Here is a 21,909-nt window from a genome sequence, read left to right as displayed (position 1 = left end):
AGTCACAGTATGATGTATTTGGGCTTAAAGTGGGAAGACGGAAGTGGGGATTTTTTTTGTCAATTGCATGTGTTCCCCCTGTCATACAACTAGCTGTTCCTTTTCAGGGGTGGGTTTTATTTTAATGTTACCACCCACCAGCATGGCATTGTAGCTGGCGTAAAACGTAGCAGGCATTAAAAAAAACCTGAGCGGAATTCCCACATCCGTTTTTTCAGAGGAAGTGGAAGTTAGGTTGAAAATACTGTATCCCTGAAAAACATGATAGCGGTTTTCTGTTGACCCCACATAGGCTAATTAATCAGAAACACCTGCAAAGTTTTTCCTCTTCACAAGTAGCGACTGAGCAAAACAGTTTTCGATGTAGCCTACACAAGGCCGCCTGAGCCATGGAGCAAATGAAAAAAGAGGGTGCAAACTTATCTTTTTCCACCGCCACTTTTTTTACCAGAAGATTTACATAATCCATAAAATAATTTGTCAGTGTTCACTTATTTTTTTAGGTATATAAACTCAGCAAAAACGAAATGTCCCTTTTTCAGGACCCTGTCTTGCAAAGACAATTCGTAAAAATTAAAATAACTTCACATATATTCATTGTAAAGGGTACAGGCTTACAGACGTTAAGACTATGGAGATGCTTCGAGATTTGCTTGGCTTGATTTTCATCCGGGCCCACTTGATGTTATCCTGCAGTTTTGCAAGTAGCCGCCTGGGGCATGCTGCAGTGGTGGTCAGTGTAGTCATGTCATCCATGTATGCTCAGATAGGTGGGAGACGGAGCCCTTCCTTAGTTCTCTCACCGCCGACCACCCATCTCGATGCACTGATGATGACTTCCATGGCCATAGTGAAGGCCAGAGGTGAAATTGTACACCCTGCCATTATGCCTACTTCCAAGCTCTGCCATGTTGTTGTGAAGTCAGGTGTTGTGAAACGCAAATGCAGGTCTTGGAAATAGGCCTTTACCAGTGTAGTGATGGGTTCTGGTACGTGGAAAATGTTGAAGGCTTCCCAGAGGAGTTCATGGGGAACTGAGCCAAAGGCATTGGCCAGGTCGAGGAAGATGACATAGAGGTCTCTCTTGTCCTTCTTAGCTGTTTGGATTTGGTGCCTAATCATACTAGTATGTTCCAGGCAACCAGAGAAACCAGGAATGCCTGTTTTCTGTACAGATGTATCAATGTACTTGTTCCTTTCCAGGTAAGTGGACAGCCTCTGTGCTATTATACTGAAAAAGATCTTCCCTTCGACGTTGAGAAGGGAGATTGGTCGGAATTGACTGATGTCTGTCGCATCCTTCTCTTACGGGATTAGCACACCACCAGCCCTTCGCCATGCCTTTGGTATTATTTCCTTCTGCCACACTATCCTCATGTGCCTCCAAAGAAAGTGTAGAACATCCGGGGCGTTCTTGTAGAGCTTTGTATGGTACTCCATTAGGCCCAGGAGCCGAGGCCACTCTTGCTCGTCGGAAAACGTTCTCTACTTCCTTCCATTTTGGAGGGTCAGTGTCCAGATTGAATTCTGGTGGTTGAATAGGTGGGATGTCATGTGGGATGATTATCTGCTCATGCCTTTTCGTGTCCTGGTGGACCTTTTCCAGATGTTCTTCCAGTTCTGGCTTTGTAGTTTTTAGGATTCCGCACTTTTCTTTTGCGAAGAGGTCTTTGATATAATAAATGCTTTATTTTTGATGATCTTCTTCTGTTGGCACTCCAAAAGGTCCCAGATACATCACAAATGGTCCTTTTGTTCGATAATGTCCTTCTTTATATCCATAAAACTCAGTTTAGCTGGCGCGCTTCAGTCAATAATCCACCCAGTTTCCCTCCATCAAAATGCATACAAAATTAATCCCAAACGTAACTAATAAACTTTTCCAAACAAGTCAAACAACATTTATAATCAAACGTTAGGTACCCTAATACATAAATAAATGATACAATTTAAGACGGAGAATCGTTATTGTCTTTACTGGAGAAAAATACCAAAGAACGCGCTTGGAAACACTACAGCCAAAATGGGAGCCACCTAGGAAAACTACAATTTCTGGCTCATTTTTCTAAAAACCAGCATGAAACCATTTCTAAAGACTGTTGACATCTAGTGGAAGCCCTAGGAACTGCAATCTGGGAGGATTTAGCCTTAAAATAAAGTGACAGCCACTGAAAACAGTGGTAGGCTGACATTTTTTGGGGGGGATGGTTTGTCCTCTGGGTTTCGTCTGCCATATCAGTACTGTTATACTCACATACATAATTATAACAGTTTTAGAAACTGTAGAGTGATTTCTATCCAAATCTACCAGGAGCGGACACCTTAGTATATGCATGTCCTAGCTTCTGGGCCTGAATAACAGGCAGTTTACTTTTGGGACGCTTTTCATCCCGACGTGAAAGTACTGCCCCCTACCCAAGAGAGGTTATGTTTGCTGAAGATTTACGCAGTTGACAGTGAGAGGATGTTTCTTTTTTAGCTGAGTTTATATTTATGTTGTGACGTAACTTTAAGTAATCTTATGACTGTTATTTATTCAATCCACTAACTATGTTTAATTTTTACTTGATTAAATGAATCATGTAACAATTAACTCATTAGGAATTTGGGGCACCATGGAATATTTTGTTTCACAAGTTACCATATCCCAAATTAAACTCAAGAAGAAATATATACGTTATATATTGATAACAGTCAGTTATTAATCATTACCTCAGTTCTCATTCTGAACAGTCGTAACCTTCTTGGATCAGCAAGAACCCGAGCCTTTGCTGATTATTCAGTACTACACGAATTGGTTTAATTATTTATTAACCTGTTTGGGCTGCAGGGGCAGTATTGAGTAGCCGGATAAAAGGTGCCCATTTCAAACGGCCTCGTACTCAATTCTTGCTCGTACAATATGCATATTATTATTACTATTGGATAGAAAACACTCTCTAGTTTCTAAAACCGTTTGAATTATATCTGTGAGTAAAACAGAACTCATTTTGCAGCAAACTTCCTGACAGGAAGTGGAAAATCTGAAATCGATGCTCTGTTCTAGGGCCTGCCTATAAAGGTCCTTGATATTTATTAGAATACATGCACTTCATACGTCTTCCACTAGATGTCGACAGGCAGTGAGAGAAGAAATGGAGTGTGTAACTTGATCTGGGGTCGAATAAAAGCTCTCGGCATGACGTGTCACCAGTTTCTTGTTTTCTGGAGAGCGCGTGAAGGGACCTGGTTTTGCCTTCTGATAAGCTGTCATTATAGACGACTAATATCTCCGGCTTTGATTTTATTTGATACATGTGACAATATCATCGTAAAGTATGTTTTTTCAATATAGTTTCATTAGATTATTGAAATTTATTCGGGACGTTAGGCGTGTTGCGTTGTGTGCCTTTGTTCAGGAAGGAGAGCTTCGGGCTACTTTGCTAGCTTTCCGTGCTAATTGACTGGAGAAGAGGACATTCTAAATCCAAACAACGATTGTTCCCGACAAAGGACCCCTTGTACAACATTCTGATGAAAGATCATCAAAAGTAGGACCCATTTTATGATGCTATTTCATATATCTGTCGAACATGTGAAATAGTCGTTTGCGCCCAGATTTTGGGTACTCTCTCGCTATACCTAAGCTGGATGTCGTAATGAAGTTATTTTTAGAATTCTAACACGGCGATTGCATTAAGAACTAGTGTATCTATCATTTCCTATACAACATGTATTTTTTAGTAACGTTTATGTATAGTTATTTGGTCAGAATAGTTGAGTGCCATAAAAATATCCGCACATTCTGGGAAAAAGATGCTACGTTAGCACAATGTATAACCACTGATTTCAGCTCTAAATATGCACATTTTCGAACAAAACATAAGTGTATGTATAACCTGATGTTATAGGACTGTCATCTGATGAAGCTTATCAAGGTTAGTCAAAAATTATATATCTTTTGCTGGTTTATTCGCTATCGCTAACGTGCCTATTGCTATCGCTAACGTGCCTTGATGAATGAATGCGGTAGTGTGGTAGGCTATTGTAGTAAGCTAATATAATGCTATATTGTGTTTTCGCTGTAAAACACTTAAAAAATCGGAAATATTGGCTGGATTCACAAGATGTTTGTCTTTAATTTGCTATACACCATCGATTTTTCAGAAATGTTTTATGATGAGTATTTAGGTATTCCACGTTGGTCTCTATAATTACTCTGGCTGCTTCGGTCCTATTTGTGACGGTAGCTGTGATTGTAGCTGCAATGTAAAACTGATTTATACCTCAAATATGCACATTTTTCGAACAAAACCTAGATTTATTGTATAACATGTTATAAGACTGTCATCTGATGAAGTTGTTTCTTGGTTAGTTTTGTTGGTTCTTGGTTAGTTAGGTTGGCTTTGTGCATGCTACCTGTGCTGTGAAAAATGTCTGTCCTTTTTTTTATTTGGTGGTGAGCTAACATAAATATATGTGGTGTTTTTGCTGTAAAACATTTTAAAAATCGGACATGTTGGCTGGATTCACAAGATGTTTATCTTTCATATGCTGTATTGGACTTGTTAATGTGTGAAAGTTAAATATTTCTAAAAAATATATTTTGAATTTCGCGCCCTGCACTTGAAGTGGCTGTTGTCATATTGTGCCCGGCTTAGGGGCTTGCAGCCAGAAGAAGTTAAGGTTCGAGTTTTGAAATGTAATATGGTCTTTGAAGAACAATATTGGCAGGCCAGGCATATACATACAGCCAATATGCTGTGATAATATATTAGACCTACTGCACAAACCTCATTCTTACAGAACTGTTTTATTAGGTTAATGTTACTTTTTAAATAATTTTCCATTATTTGGAGCGGTAGATCTGGGTTTGCTTTTTGACTATAAAAGTGATTTTGACCTAGAAAAGGTTGGTGAACACAGTTGTAGATGAAGGGGAGGAGACGGGTTGAAAAATTATTTTTAAGCCTTGAGACAACTAAAAAACATGGATTCTGTATGTGTGCAATAGGATGGTGAAGGTGCAAGACAAACAATGTAAGTGCTTTTGAACGGAGTATGGTAGTAGATGCCAGGCGCACCAGTTTGTGTCAAGAACTGCAACGCTGCTGGGTTTTTCATGCTTAACATTTTCCCGTGTGTATCCACCACCCAAAGGACATCCGGCCAACTTGACACAACTGTGGGAAGCATTGGAGTCAACATGGGCCAAGTAGGTAAAGAAAGAGGCAGTCTACTGCAGTGCCATTATGCACGCACCAGGTCTGCCTATCCATCATAGTTAAGTACCAGAAGCTTCAGCCCATTTCACAGGGCAGTCCGCCCAGCCACCGATTGTCCCTCGCTTTTCCAGGGAACATTTACATACATACATCTGGAGGTCTGACTTATTCATAATGCCGCGGTGTTAAGGGAAGTACTCAGCAGTTCAGCGGGCCTCCATGGATTTAAGGGCCACATCTCATTGTAACATTCATTTACATACTGGGCCTTTTAAACTTTGGTCATGTGATCTGGAGTACAAAGTCACGGACAGAACTTGCTTTGGATAAAGAAAAGGGATTTCATGAATGGCAGACATTATTTGTTATAATGATCCACAATGATATTCTTTCAACATGGGTTGTTTACTTGGATGTCATTCATCATGGATGTCATGGATCATGTAATGTGCTCATTGCCATTAGAAAATGTTGTGGGTGTGAAGGAAAATGGCTGAACACACATGTTGGCATCCTGGTTAAACAAATCATTGTAAAATGACATTCAAACAGGGAACCAAAGCCAACACAATAGGTGGTTCCATCACCGGAGGATGTGGTTCCTGGCTCAGTTTTGGTTCAAAGCAGAAACGAGGGAGTAAAGAAATGAGTGAGAAAACAGATGACTTCCTCCTCCCATCGTCTGGTTGTTCAGTCAGGAGGTCAGAAATTCCCACTCCAAGTAGGTGTGTTATTTTTCAAATGTCTAATTATAACTCTTAATCAGGCCTGGGTTTGATTCGTTTTAACTGATAACTAGATGAGAAAAAATGGCCAGGCAATCAGAACATTCTCAATGAAATAAAATACAACTGTGCTGGTTTTTTAACAAATTTGAAACGTGCTACGTGAGCATCCTCACGAGGTGATGAGGGATAGCGGGCGATCACGCACCAGGGCGCACCGGCTCACTTTGTACTTTTTGTGCTTTTTATTTAAATTGGCAAATATTTGATAACCAGGGGCCTTTTTCGATGGGCTTCAGATGTCCCGCCGTCGGGACACAAGCATGTGCAGTTGAAGTCGGAAGTTTATATACACCTTAGCCAAATACATTTCAACTCAGTTTTTCACAATTCCTGACATTTAATCCTAGCAAAAATTCCCTGTCTTAGGTCAGTTAGGATCACCACTTTAATTTATGAATGTGAAATATCAGAAAAATAGCAGAGAGAATGATTTATTTCAGCCTTAATTTCTTTCATCACATTCCCAGTGGATCAGAAGCTTACATACACTCAATTAGTATTTGGTAGCATTGCCTTTAAATTGTTTAATTAACTTGGGTCAAAGTTTCAGGTAGCCTTCCACAAGCTTCCCACAATAAGTTGGTTGAATTTTGGCCCATTCCTCCTAACAGAGCTGTTGTAACTGAGTCAGGTTTGTAGGCCTCCTTGCTCTCACACGCTTTTTCAGTTCTGCCCACAGATTTTCTATAGGATTGAGGTCAGGGCTTTGTGATGGCCACTCCAATACCTTGACTTTGTTGTCCTTAAGCCATTTTGCCACAACTTTGGAAGTATGCTTGGGGTCATTGTCCATTTGGAAGACCCATTTGCAACCAAGCTTTAACTTCCTGACTGATATCTTGATGTTGCTTCAATCATCAAATCAAGTTTATATACCCCTTCGTACATCAGCTAATATCTCGAAGTGCTGTACAGAAACCCAGCCTAAAACCCCAAACAGCAAGCAATGCAGGTGTAGAAGCACGGTGGCTAGGAAAAACTCCCAGGAAGGCCAAAACCTAGGAAGAAACCTAGAGAGGAACCAGGCTATGAGGGGTGGCCAGTCCTCTTCTGGCTGTGCCGGGTGGAGATTATAACAGAACATGGCCAAGATGTTCAAATGTTCATAAATGACCAGCATGGTCAAATAATAATCAGGAGTAAATGTCAGTTGGCTTTTCATAGCCGATCATTAAGAGTATCTCTACCGTTCCTGCGGTCTCTAGAGAGTTGAAAACAGCAGGTCTGGGACAGGTAGCACGTCCGGTGGACAGGTCAATTTATCCACATAACTTTCCTGCCTCATGATGCCATCTATTTTGTGAAGTGCACCAGTCCCTCCTGCAGCAAAGCACCCTCACAACATGATGCTGCTACCTCCGTGCTTCAGGAGCTGCAAAGATCCACAGCGGAGATTGGAGTATCTGTCCATAGAAACACTTTAAGCCGTACACTCCACAGAGCTGGGCTTTATGGAAGAGTGTCCGAAAAAATCCTTTGCTTAAAAGCAAACACGTTTGGTGTTCGCCAAAAGGGAATTGGGAGTTTCCCCAAACATATGGAAGAAGGTACTCTGGTCAGATGATACTAAAATTGCACTTTTTGGCCATCAAGGAAAACGCTATGTCTGGCGCAAACCCAACACCTTTCATCACTCCGAGAATACTCTCCCCTCAGTGAAACATGGTGGTGCAGCATCATGATGTTGGGATGTTTTTTTCATTGGCAGGGACTGGGACTGGTCAGAATTGAAGGAAATGGATGGTGCTAAATGCAGGGAAATCCTTGAGGGAAACCTGTTTCAGTCTTCCAGAGATTGAGACTGGGATGGAGGTTCACCTTCCAGCAGGATAATGACCCTAAGCATACTGCTAAAGCAACGCTCGAGTGGATTAAGGGGAAACATTTAAATGTCTTCGAATGGTCTAGTCAAAGCTCAGACCTCAATCCAATTGAGAATCTGTGGTATGACTTAAAGATTGCTGTACACCAGCGAAACCCATCCTACTTGAAGGAGCTGGAGCAGTTTTGTCTTGAAGAATGGGAAAAAATCCCAGTGGCTAGATGTACCAAGCTTATAGGGACATACCCCAAGAGACTTGCAGCTGTAATTGCTGCAAAAGGTGGCTCTACAAAGTATTGACTTTGGGGGGTGAATAGTTATGCACGCTCAAGTTTTCAGTTGGTCTTATTTCTTTTGTTCCACAATAAAAAATATTTTGCATCTTCAAAGTGGTAGGCCTGTTGTGTAAATCAAATGACACATACCCCCCCAAAAAATATATTTCAATTCCAGATTGTAAGGCAACAAAATAGGAAAATTATGCCAAGGGGGTGAATACTTTCGCAAGCCACTGTATGTGGCATTCCAGTTTACTCAAAATCACTTGCACCTTCTTTAGCAATAGTTGCAGAAGCTCTTAGGGCTCAAGTTACATAGGGTACCACTGTCTCCTGTACTACTTTGTAGTATTCCATAGAATATCCAACCAGAAACAGTCCTGTGAATGTCAGCCAGGATTTTGTGAGTTTTGACAGCTGTGATAGGGAGCAACATGTGTTTAGTCAGCTAGACTCTAGCTTCTGATTAGTATTCCTTAGGGGAAGGAGATAATGACAACACAACAGAACCAGTGCCCATTAACCTGAGGCACACATCGATTACCCGGTCCACCTACCCACCTTCTGTTGCCCTCTCCATCTCTCACCAGGCTTCTGCAGCCCTGCCCCATCTCTTATATGTCTCTAAATCATACTTTCTACTTTACTCCATAAATGTGGTGAGGCTTTCACTTTCTAGGCAATATATCCTTATTTGCAAGTCTTTTTGAAACATCACAACATTTTCCTTGTGTATGGTTTTGAAAATGTGTGCCAAGTATACAATATGCACGAGACCACTGGTTGAATGTTCCTTTATCATGTCAGCTTGACAAGATAATGGTGTGGTGCACATCAACAAGCTTTTTCCCCTCTTTTGTCTTATACTTCCAGAATGAACGTATACACCCCCCACCCCCCCCAAAAATGTGCCTGCTGATAAAAACAATATGATAGAGCCAAAAAAACATAGCTGGAAATATATTTTGTTCGGTTTCTGTCCGGGTCAGAAGTAAATATCAAGTACACTTGATATAGCAACACAAGTCAAATGATGTGGGGGAATTTGAACTCAGAAACATTGAGAAGGAACCAGTAGATATTTATTCTCCATTGAGACTACAGAGCCAGCCTGCTATAGAGTAACACACTTACTGGGCCTGTTGTACAACTCTTCAACAGCAGAATATAATGAAAGTGGTAACTTGAATTGTTAGAGTGAATCAATAAAAGCAAACTTTGAAGCTGGTCAAGCAGACTCATTTCATAAAGCAGGGATGTTTCCAAGGGATTTATCGTACAGGAACATAGGAAGAAAATCCACAATATATATGTATAGTTCATGCATACCCACACGTAAATGGTCCAAAAATAGAGCAAATAATATGGATGAATGAATGTGGACAGCTTTGAAAACAAAGTAAATGCCCAAGGATGAGTTACTATGTCCCTGACATGTTGCTGATGCATCTGCGATCCTGTATCTCTTTGCCCATGTGCAATCGTCTTGGGACATCATTTAGACAAACAAATCTAGAGGCAGCAGCATCAGAGAAGAACACTAATGGTTCATCCTTGTTAGGCCCACGCAGGTCAAATCGATGGGACTCTTTCGCTACCAGCCTTCGTCTAATGTACTGCCAAGAGTCTCAAAATGTCTCCTAATTTACTGCGTTGGAGCACTTAGAGATCGAGATGAAAGACCGCCTCAGGTTTCTGTTGACTTGACCTTGGTTATTTTCATCCCCAAGTATATCATAATAGAAGATAAAAAATGTAATAAAAATAAAAGCCATGATCAAAGGATACAAATTTGCTTTTAGGACAAGTACAAGTTAAATCCTTTGTGTTTGCAACATTTGCCTTGTTCTAGTTTTTTTCTGTTTGCCATCTACATTAGTAGCCCACTGACAGATTTCCCTCATAAATACAATATTCATAACAATATCTGTAATTCAAAGATTGTAACATTATTTTAGATGACATTTAAAGTGTGTACTCCCAAGGGTTTGCAAAGGAGCGCGTCTATTTACAGCTATTTGTGAATGGAAGTGCTGTAGATCATAGACATACAGGTAAAATAAAGAAAATGTGGTGCCAAAATAGTGTTTTAATAGGGTGTTGTGCCACGATGAGCTGCCAGAACAGCTTCTATGCGCCTTGGCATAGAATCTACAAGTGTTTGGAACTCTATTGTCAGGATGCGACACCATCCTTTCACAAGAAATTCCATAATTTGGTATTTTATTGAATCTCCCATGGGTGGAGATCGAGTGACTAAAACACACGCACACACATGTACGCACACACTTTTAACCCCTATGCTTCTTTTAGACACCTCTTTCAAAGTCCATGAGATCTCTTCGAGTCATGACAGCAAAAATAACAAGCATTTTTATACAGTCCCTTCAGATGGTATTCTCACCCCTTGACTTTTTCCACTTTATGTTGTGTAACAAAGTGCCATTCAAATGGATTCAAATGTAATGTTTTGACAACGCTTAACACAAAGTATTCTGTCATTTCAAAGTGGAAGTGCAATTTTAACACTTGTATAACATTTATGAAAAATAAAACACTAATATCTTGATTAGATAAGTATTAAACCCCAAGGCACTACATGTTAGAATCATCTTTGGCAGCGATTTACAGCTTTGAGTCCTTCTGGGTAAGTAATGGATTTGTCCCAAACATAACACTTTGTATTCAGGACAAAAAGTGAATTGCTTTGCCATTTTTTATATTTGTAATCTGTACAGGCTTCCTTCTTTTCACTATGTCAATTAGGTTAGTATTGTGGAGTAACTACAATGTTGTTGATCCATCCTCAGTTTTCTCAAACCTTAAACTCTGTAACTGTTCCTTAAAAGTCTATTGATGCACCCTTGCGTCAATGTAAGTAAGATAATAATAAAATCGAAATCAGTCAGTTTAAGCTACAAATATGTCTTACATGGACTGCATCTCAAGCCACAGCATCTGCCTATGTTGGCCTTCCACATCTGCGGTGGAAGGTGGCCGAGCTACAGCGGTGTTTTTCAGACCATGAGACATCTCACAAAATCGTCTGTAGTGTCTGAACAGTTTGGGTTACAAACTAATAGGACCACTCTGGAAAGATGATATTGTCACACATGCGATGGTGTTCTCTGTGTTGCTCTAAGAGCCCTACAAGTGTCACAGGAATCATCTGAAGGTAACCTGGTACCGGTTTAAAAACTGTAAGGAGGTAGATTTGTTATTTGACTGTATGGTTTGCTATTTATGAATGTGTTACTATGGGCTATAGTAGTAAAGGCCAAATTCAATATTTTATCAATTAATTTTTAGTAGAATCCCCCCAAAGGCTTAGACTTTGAGGTTTTAAAGTCACTATTGGTCTCATGGTGATGTCCCTGAGCGGTTTCCTTCCTCTCCGGCAACTGATTTAGGAAGGACTCCTCTATCTTTGTAGTGACTGGCTGTATTGATACACCATCCAAAGTGTAATTAATAACGTCACGCTCCTACCTTTTTCTGTGACCAACAGAGGCATATCTGTATTCCCACTAATGTGAAATCAATCGATTAAGGCCTAATTAATTTATTTCAATTGACTTATTTCCCTATATGAACTGTAACTCAGTAAAACCTTTTAAATTGTTGCATGTTGCGTTTATTTTTGTTGACTGTCAATCGTAAAAATGTCCCCCCCAAAATAATCCCCCCCCCCCAAAAAATCGCAATTTAATACATTTTAAGTTTAGGCTGTAGAAAAGGGTAAAGGGGTGTGAATACTTTCTGAACTCACTGTAGATACCCTAAGCACGATGGGATGTTAATTAACTCTGGAATCACCTGTTTTCAATATACTTTGTATCCCTCAATGCCTTTATTTTTGCAGTTACCTATACATAAATACAGGTAAGTATACATACTGTATGTTTCCCTCCACCCCCATAGCACTTCATTGTCACTCTTGGTTACATTTCAAGTTTCCTATTTTTCTTCAAGCACCCAAGGAGGCCCAAAAAAAACAGTGATTTATTTACACTTCATATCTTAGCTGAAATCTTCTGAGGGATCTAGGAGGAGTTCTCCCACCGGAGAACAACGCATAATCTTCACCTCCTGTCATGGGCCTCTGTTTGGCTTCGTCGCAGAGCAAGCACTCAGGTTCCACCGTATTATTAGTCTCCCAGGGCTTGTTCATTAAATTTACCCTTCAACATTGCACTGTACTGTATATCCTACAGTGGTAGAAAAAAATAAGGGAGGTTGGAGGGAGAGCTGTGTTAATCTAGTCTGTAAAGGTGTATACTGCCTACAAGGCTGTGCAGTATGCATGATATGTTGATGGAGCGGTGTGTGTGCATTTGAGACTGTGTTCCCTCCGTTCGCACATCATGGAGGTTCATATTAATACTGTAGATGTGAAAAATGTTGTTATTGTTTTTGTTGTTTGTGCTGTTTGTGCGTGTTTTTTTTTTTTTACTGAGACCTGAACCCTTATGTATTCAATACAAAGTTATGGAGAAGTGACACTGACTCATTTGGCAGAAGTCTACCAGACATGATATAACATTACCATTTGCAACCCAGGTGATCTGCAAGTTTGTTCGTGATAACTCCGTAACAGAGGGAGGGTGATTTTGCGAGCATGTAGACAGGTCCCATCTAAAGCAACCAGGCACTGGAGAAGTATTATTTGGCTGTTCTTGCAGCAGGGGCTGCAGAGTTCAATCCCGCTCCACTCACAAATGCCAAGGCTTAATCCCCTCACTGTTGAGGCGTTTGTTTGAGGATTGCCCTAACCGCTGGCTCTCATGTCGCCTCACTGTCCTTCACTCGCAATTCAAAGAAACACAGTCCAATCTTGACTCAGGAGCAAACTGTCTCAAGTTGTTAATCAGGCCGGGGCAATTCCACTGGAACAGAATTGCGCTGAGACTCAGATTTTTCGCTTAATAATGTATGCCAAACAAAAGCCATTTATTTCAAAGTTGAACAAACCATAGAACCCTGTGCACAAGGCTTACTTTGAACAATTTACACAGAACATTTGAAAAAAACACATTTACTAGAAGAACTGTGCAGATGCAAAGTTTAGAAGCAAAACTTCGGTGAAATGTTTTCCAAAAACTTTTCACGCATGAGTTCCAAATATCTGTAATGATTGTCCAAGCCTGAGTTATTTTTTACACTATGATGTCAGAATGCACTCTCTTCCAAAATTTGATTTTTACGCAACAGGATACTTAACCCGTGCTGCCCTCAAACCAAGACATGCTGCCTGCTAATTATCTATAGGCTATGTTTCAACTTGCCAATTTTCTATTATTTTGTAACAAGTTAAATTGAGGTGGGTTCCCCTCCTCATTAATTTACATAGAAGTAGCCCATTTCACAGTTGTGGACAATTTATGTTTGAGGCTTTACTGAGCCCAAACTTCTCTCTTTGAGAAGAGCTCAAACATTTGCACAGTCTTGCACATACCTTTTTCCCCTGGCACATTTTCTTTCTGAATCGCATTGCTTTTATTGTTGTTTTCCTATCAAAGTAAGTGCTATACTTTCTGTATATCATGTTGTCGTTTCTACTATAGCATACAGTATGTACAGTACATTCGTAAAAGTATTCAGAATCCTTGACTTTTTCCAAATTTTGTTACATTCCAGCCTTATTCTAAAACTGATATAAATATGCTTTTTACTCATCAATCTACACATTATACCCCATAATGACAAAGTGAAAACAGGTTTTTAGAAATTTTAGCAAATTTATTAAAAACAAAAACGTACATACATAAGTATTCAGACCCTTTGCTATGAGACTCAAATTGAGTTCCAGTCCATCCTGTTTTCATTGATCATCCTCGATGGTTCTACAACTTTATTGGAGTCCACCTCTGGTAATTCAATTGATTGGACATGATTTGGAAAGGCACACACCTGTCTATATAAGGTCCCACAGTTGACCGTGTATGTCAAAGCAAAAACCAAACCCTTAGGTCGAAGGAATTGTCCGGATTGTGTCGAGGCATAGATGTGGGGAAGGGTACCAATACATTTCTGCAGCATTGAAGGTCCACAATAACACAGTGGCCTCCATAATTCTTAAAAGAAGAAGTTTGGGACCACCTGGACTCTTCCTGGATCTGGCCACCTGGCCAAACTGAGCAATCGGCGGAGAAGAACCTTGGTCAGGGAGGTGACCATGAACCCAACGGTCACTCTGACAGAGCTCCAGAGATCCTCTGTGGAGATGGGAGAACCTTCCAGAAGGACGACCATCTCTGCAGCACTCCACCAATCAGGCATTTTTGGTAGAGTGGCCAGACGGAAGCCCCTTCTCAGTAAAAGGTACATGACAGCCTGCTTGGAGTTTGCCAAAAGGCACGTAAAGGACCATAGACCACAAGAAACAAGATTATCTGGTCTGATGAAACGAACATTGAACTCTTTGGCCTGAATGCCAAACGTCACATCTGGAGGAAACCTGGCATCATCCCTACGGTGAAGCATGGTGGTGGCAGCATCATGCTGTGGGGTTGTTATTCAGCGGCAGGGTCTGGGAGACTAGTCAGGATCGAGGGTAAGATGAACGGAGCAAAGTACAGAGAGATCCTTGATGAAAACCTGCTCCAGAGCGCTCAGGAACTCAGACTGGATCGAAGGTTCAACTTCCAACAGGACAACAACCCTAAGCACACAGCCAAGACAATGCCAGAGTGGCTTCGGGGCAAGTTCTTGAGTGGCCCAGCCAGAGGCCGGACTTGATCCCGATCTAACATCTCTCGACGCTCCCCATGCAACCTGATAGAGCTTGAGAGGATATGCAGAGAAGAATCGGAGAAACTCCCCAAATACAGGTGTGCCAAGCTTGTAGCATAATTCCCGAGAAGACTCGAGGCTGTAATCACTGCCAACGGTGCTTTTTAACAAAGTATTGAGTAAAGGGTCTGAATACTTATGCAAATGTTATTTCATTTTTTTATATTTTAAACATTTGCAAACATTTCTCAAAACCTATTTTTGCTTTGTCATTATGGGGTATTACATATAGATTGATTAGGGGAAAAAATATATTTAATCCATTTTAGAATTAGGCTGTAACAAACAAAATGTGGAAAAAGTCAAGGGGTCTAAATTCTTTCTGAATGTACTGTATTTATAGAGCATAATGTATTTACAATTTTATTGGTGAGCTAATGCTAAGCTATTTGCGGTGCCATGTTTGTTGGCATTATACAAGCATTCTGGGTGTCAAGTAAACGTCTGTCAGACCAAAGATGTTATAACAAAATTAGTTGAAGGAATGGTTCACTCTTTCGAGTAAACCCCCTGAAATGAATGAAGGGAAGTGAATGATAATAGATAACACACCCCATTCAACATGCATACTGCAAACAGACCAAACTCATCTTGTCTCCTCTTATGCTTGGTTGACGCGAAAAAACAAACATGGTGGTGTGCACAAACTACTCATCGTCAGATTACTTTAGATTTTTTTTAATTGTTTGACTCAATTATTTTGACCAATGATGAGCTCACCTGTGATGTGATGAATTATACATCGTAGGTAATTGCTATTAGCTAAGTAATATTGTGGTTTCTGTCAGCCGAGATTAAGCTAAATTAGACTGCTTGTGTTCCGTCAATCTTTCCTCATTTAACGCTTGGACTAATGTAACCTACATTTTCCGGTTTCGATGATTGTGTTAATCTGTCTCTCTACTTCTGTGAATGCCTGAACATTGCATCCAAAATTAAACTGGTTACATTCAGGACACTTTGTAAGGACTTTGTTTGTGCCAAATGTTTCTGTGAAGGAACAGTGTGGCCAGCTCAAACGCTGACTGTTGCGTCAATCAAAACTAGATAAGCGCTCTAATCACATCGGTATTAGCGTACACTGCAGTGACCACTGTAGAAGGATCACACCATTGTTGGTACGTGTCAAAGGGTTAAATGTCTGCTCCAAATTTAAATTCAATTACGTCTGCAGAAAGTATGGGGTGTAAGCTATGAAAAAAAAAAATACATATATTTGGGTTATTGAACTACTGTAAGTGAAGTGAATTTACACCTGGTAAAGAAATTGCAGAAAGAGAATTTCATCATGGGTCCCTGATCTGTACACAGAAATGCATAATTATGGATATGAAAATCATTCTCTTCATGTTGATGTATCCTAAATACTGTAGGTACACAAATGTATAGATATGCAATATCGTCCTTAACATATTCTACACACTGGCTATTATTTTAATGAGCTCTGTTCCCAAACAAGACCAAATCTGAATCCACCATAGATGTCTATGTTTCACAAGATTGAACATCAAAATACAGAACAATAGAGCTTAGTAGAGTATAGTAAAGCACAGAACAGAACAGTAGAGTGGAGCTCATTACAGTAGAGTACAGTAGACAAGGAGTAACGATAATTTGGCCATATACATTGGAGTACCAGTACCAATGTGCAGGCGTACAAGGTAATTGAGGTAGTGTACATATTTCCTGTAGGTAGGGGTAAAGTGACTAAGCAACAGGATGGATAATAAACAGAAGCAGCGTATGTGTTTGCTGACGACAAGACAATGGTAGGCCTGATCACTGATGACGATGGGACAGACTATTTGGAGGAGGTCAGAGACCTGGCACTATGGGTGCCAGGACAACAACCTCTCCCTCAACATCAGCAAGTCAACGGAGCTGATTGTGGACTAAAGGTAACAGAGGGCCATGCACTCCCCCATCCACATCGACAGGGCTGTAGTGGAGCGAGTCAAGAGCTTCAAGTTCCTCGGTGTCCACATCACTAAGGAATTTACATGGTCCGCACAAACCAATGCGGTCGCGAAGAAGGCATAACAACACCTCTTCCCCCTCAGGAGGCTAAAAATTTGGCATCGGCCCTCAGATCCTCAAAAAGTACTAATGCTGCACCATTGAGAGCATCTTGACTGGGTGCATCATGCTTTTGCTTATTTCTAACTATTTATACAGTATATGCCTTTATTTCCCAAATAAAATCATAGACCCTTAGCCTTCATTTGACATCCAATTTGAAATGCTCCTGTTAACTTCACATGATGGTGCTCATGGGTCCTTTTCACATGAAGGATAAAAACACCAGTAAAATAGTTTGCGGCAAACAGCCACATCTCCCAAATCTCTTCATTCAGAACACTACAAGGAAGCACTCTAGGTCTTCAATGACAACAGCTGTCCACTGCACTGCATCCTTCCACATACTGCTGTCCGGTCAGAGATTTGGTCAGTGCCACTCACACAGATTTCTTTGATTTTTTTATCCTTCATTCCCTTCTGCGTTGACAATCCTCAATAAGACTATGGTGAACTGACATGTAAATGCTCAATGTACATTTTTTAATGTCTGTTTTTACACATGTTTTTATCCTTTCAATGCCAAGGACACCAAATAAAACTTTCCATTTTGTTTTAACCTAGTGGACAATGAAGTTTTCTATCTTTAAAAGCTCTCTCACTCTCCCAAGCCTCTTCTTCCTCGTCCTTCTTATTTGTCTTCCCACCCACTTTTCTTATCCTTGGCGCTTGGCTTGTGTTTGTTTTATCAGGCAACAAGTGGAAAATGGATCGCCCTGTTTAATGTTGAATAAGGACTAAAGGAGGAATTACTCAGCCACTGAGAAATTCTGTCCTCTGTGTCAACAGGGATAATGCTTCATAGAACACCGGCTGTGTTGGTGTTACGTCAATAACCCCAAACTTAATTTCTGAAAGGAAGAATTTAAATGTTTTCATTTATCATGTTACATTACGTAGGAGATGAGATGATGAGTATGGCCTTTACCAATAACCATGAACTGGCTTTTAGGGACAGTTTTCATTCAGAACCAATCACCTGCTTCTAAAGAGCAATAGTTTTTCCATTACAAATAAATTTGAAGGAATGCGAGCTGACCTTTTATTTTAAAAACCATTACTGACCAAGAATCAATAGATGCATCTAAAGAGAATATGGCCCTTGAAAAAATTGTCTTAAAAAGTTGGTCATTAAAAATGGTTCTAAATCGCCACACGCAGCCATATATTCGAATCACACATTATTTTGGTCCACTGAAACAAAGGCACAGAGGTGCATACTGTCTACCTCAATTTCTTTTTCATAGCTTGTTTTGGTCAAGAATTATCTGAAAGTATTCCTCCACAAATGTTGTATCTCCCTAGCTTTCCTTGGCTTCAAAGTACCCTCTCGGTTTTATGGGCATTATCTGTGACGTTATTACAAGCACTACGAACAAATGTGGGCTGATATAAATCTCACTGATGCTCTCAGCCAATCCCAGGCTGGTAGGCGATGTAACTTATCCTGTGCGAAATACCCCTGGCGCCTAACAAGCCATTTAAGCAGTGACAGTGCCTTTGGAATGGAAGTCCGGTTTTGAAAGGGTCATAATGTCTTCATTCACGTTAGACACACATAAAGGAAACTGCTGACAGTTTTGAAAATCATAAAATTGGAAAGCGAGGGAGGGAGTGTATAGAAAACGGGGGGGTGGTGGACCTAAGTCCTCAAAAAGGAATCACACTCCTATTCAGCAGTTTTGGACCAAATGGAGTATTAGACTAGGACTTTTCTTTTGGACTTGAGCCTGGCTTCTATCCAGCTTGCAATAGCATTCTCTTTCAATGGGCCATAGAATTGATGGAAATAATCCCAATCCTTTTATTTCACATCCTCTCTTCTTTGAGTGAGTATATCTTCTCACATTCCTTCTGAGCCATTTAGTTGAATCAATCATCCTATTCAATGAAATGCAATTACTGTACATGTGCAGTCGTTGTTTTACCCCTTTTGCTTTACCATTACCTGTCAGAAATCACTAAATCGATATCAAACGTGGTCTATTTGTCAGATAACACAAATATGGCCTTCACAGTGATGTTGTGAGAGCTCTTAGGCCTACAATAGCTACAGTTGGATGGAAAATACATTCATTGCCTGCATTCCTTTGCAGGTGTAATATAAATAACAAATTGGGATAATGCTTTCCTCTACACAGCTACAAGACTCTGATCCCAGTAGAGCAGCCTGGACTGACTCACCAGCTGGTGGTGGGAATATATGAGTGAGGTAAAAAAGAAAGAGAGAAGAGAAGCCAGTGACTGATTAGCCTGAGGCGTAGAGCTGAGCCTGTAGCAAGAGGATTGGGAATGGTCGGATTTAAGAATATGCCAATAACTCATTTCCAAACAAATAAACAGCAGTAACAGATACAGGGAGCCATAGAAGGGGCAGGGATTGAAACTGGCATTTATTTCCAACAATGCATCAGATTTGAAGAACTGTTTGCTATCTAAGCCTAAGAACCACGCTGTGAAGCGAGCATGATTTGTCTGTCCTCATAAAATCTATCCTCGTGAGGTGGGAGTCTGTACTTTCCCTGCACATGTGTGTGAGTAAGTATCAGGACTATAGAAATAAGCAGGTGTTGGAGTAACCGCAAATAACCTGCTTCTACAGTTAATACTATTAGAACGTTCCTGACAGTTGTTATGAGAAACATAGGTGGTAGTATATGAATTGGAATGTGTGAGTGACAGAGGATGGGTGTATGAGGGTACCTGTGGGGTTGAGGTCAGATTTGACTGTACATATAGTAGTAGTTAGCTCCCCTGCTGGAGGTATCAATTATCACTTTGGTTGAGGGACTGAGGCAGGGACGTGAGTGTCTAGATGACCACCCCCTTTGGGAGAGGGAGCTGGAAACTGTCTATATCTCAGAGATGAGTGAATAGACGTGGAAGAAGACGTGGAAGAAATGCACTCCTAGGAACATAGAAAAGATCAAGTTAGAATTTTTGCATTTCTTGTTTTAGACCTTGTGCCTTCGCTAAACTTTCACGGTCTGTAACCCGCCTGTCAAACATGTTTTCTTTTAACAAAACAAATTGAAACAGTTGAGTTCGAGCCAAAATAGATGAATTGCAGGCATGAACTTCCTGTTTTCTCATCTACTTTTTTTGTTTTCAGGTATCCCACCAATTTTTGTTTTTTGTCTTACTGCAAATCTGAAAGTCAAGCCCAGTACTCACTGAAGCAGTGCGGTGCCTGACCAATGTCAGAGGCAATAGCTCAGGTTGGAGAACCTTTTCTCACACAACATCGACTTTGTTCATGCTTGGTTAGAATCTTGAGACTGCAGCAAAATACGATTATGCAATCAAACAGGTGAAGAATAATGTTTCTCCCAATTATTTATTTCAACACTAGATGACTAACAGAGGCCGCTGTTTTGAAGCAAACACCGTTTTGTTTGGAAGCTATAGAAGCTATAATTTCTACATTTGTTTTTGTCATGTTTATTCTATTACAGAACCTTAATGCATACTTTTTAAATTATATTATGTGAGCTAAACGTAACAACAAAAATAAATAAATTTTCCTTAAAGTATAATTGTTTTTAAAGTTCTAATGTTACTGTCGACACTACAAAAAGAGAAAATGTATAAATACATGTAATTTTGTCATTAACATTTAATTTAAATACTGTAGAATTCCATTAATTTCAATGAAGGACTGCTTCTTCTGGGGAGTGCCAATATGGTCGACCAGTTGCTTCAAAGCCTCTCATCGGTCAATACATAGCATCAGCAATCCAGGGTTTATATACACACCTTTATTTTCTCCCCTCGAACTTCTTGGTTTCTCTATCAACATCATCAGAATAATACATTACTTAAAATGTAAAGATATTGCTGTCAAACAAGCTGAGGTTAAAAGTTTAATATCACGTTTGCCCAAAGTATTTTGGCTTTCCATATTATCTCTATGGAGATGGGACAGCAAGGGTTTAGAATTGCAATATTCAATCTCTTATTTACCAGATGTTGCTTTACAAGATTTAGCCATTTTACATGTGTAGTTTTCTACTTCTTTTATGCTCTACAAATCCAATCAGTTAAACTATTCACTTGGATGAATAACAAATCAGGATGGAGCTAAAGACCAAAGACCTGTCCAAGAAAACCCCTGGCCGGAACAGGAAGAAGATTACTACCTGCAAAAGGAGATTTTATTGGGACACAACAAGTGCCCCTCATATCTCACTTCCTGGTGTTGAACGTGAATGTGCTCCACATATGGGTGGGGTTCACTCCAATGATCTTTGTTCTAGGCCTTGGAATAATAAGGCTATTAGTGTATATGTATACTGTCTCTTCCTCTAGCTTCATGTGTAAATGAAATCTGGAAAGGATTAGCTGTGAAACTAATCAGGAAGTGGAAAATATGGTCCCTACATTATCCCTTGGGAAAACAACGGTGACATTATCTATGCACACACCTGTGTGTTGTATTTTACATATTTATCAAATAGGACAAATTACATGCTAAATGAAACACTTAGCTTGTGAGAAAATGTAGAGTAAGGTTCGGTGATTATGATGACAAATATGATTTGTAGAATATATATTCGTACTTCATGGAGATTGTGGGAAAATTATAATTCAATGTCCATTCAAATGATTGGATTCTGATTGTCACTAATGTGACGCAGACAGAGGGAATATAATAATATTGATATAATCTAATTTAAAGCATATGAATTTGCTTGACTTGAGTGAGCTGTTTCAAAGTGGAGTGGTATTGGATATGACTTAAAAGTGGAGACTTCTGAGCCTTGTGACTAGAGAGGAAATGCACACCAAACGTCTGTTTTTTTTCATATTCTGTGTTTCTTTTGGTTGCCTTTATCTTTTGAGTTATCCCTGTATCCTTGAACCTCAGAAGCAAGAGAACACAATTCTGTCAAATATGATTTGTTGGTGTATTTTCCTTTATCCTCCTTTTCGTACTTGGATGCAGGTTC

Source organism: Salvelinus namaycush, chromosome 36 (genome assembly GCF_016432855.1).
Source record: "Salvelinus namaycush isolate Seneca chromosome 36, SaNama_1.0, whole genome shotgun sequence".
Classification (NCBI taxonomy): domain Eukaryota; kingdom Metazoa; phylum Chordata; class Actinopteri; order Salmoniformes; family Salmonidae; genus Salvelinus; species Salvelinus namaycush.
The sequence above is the reverse complement of the archived record's forward strand: the minus strand, read 5'-3'. Positions refer to the sequence as shown.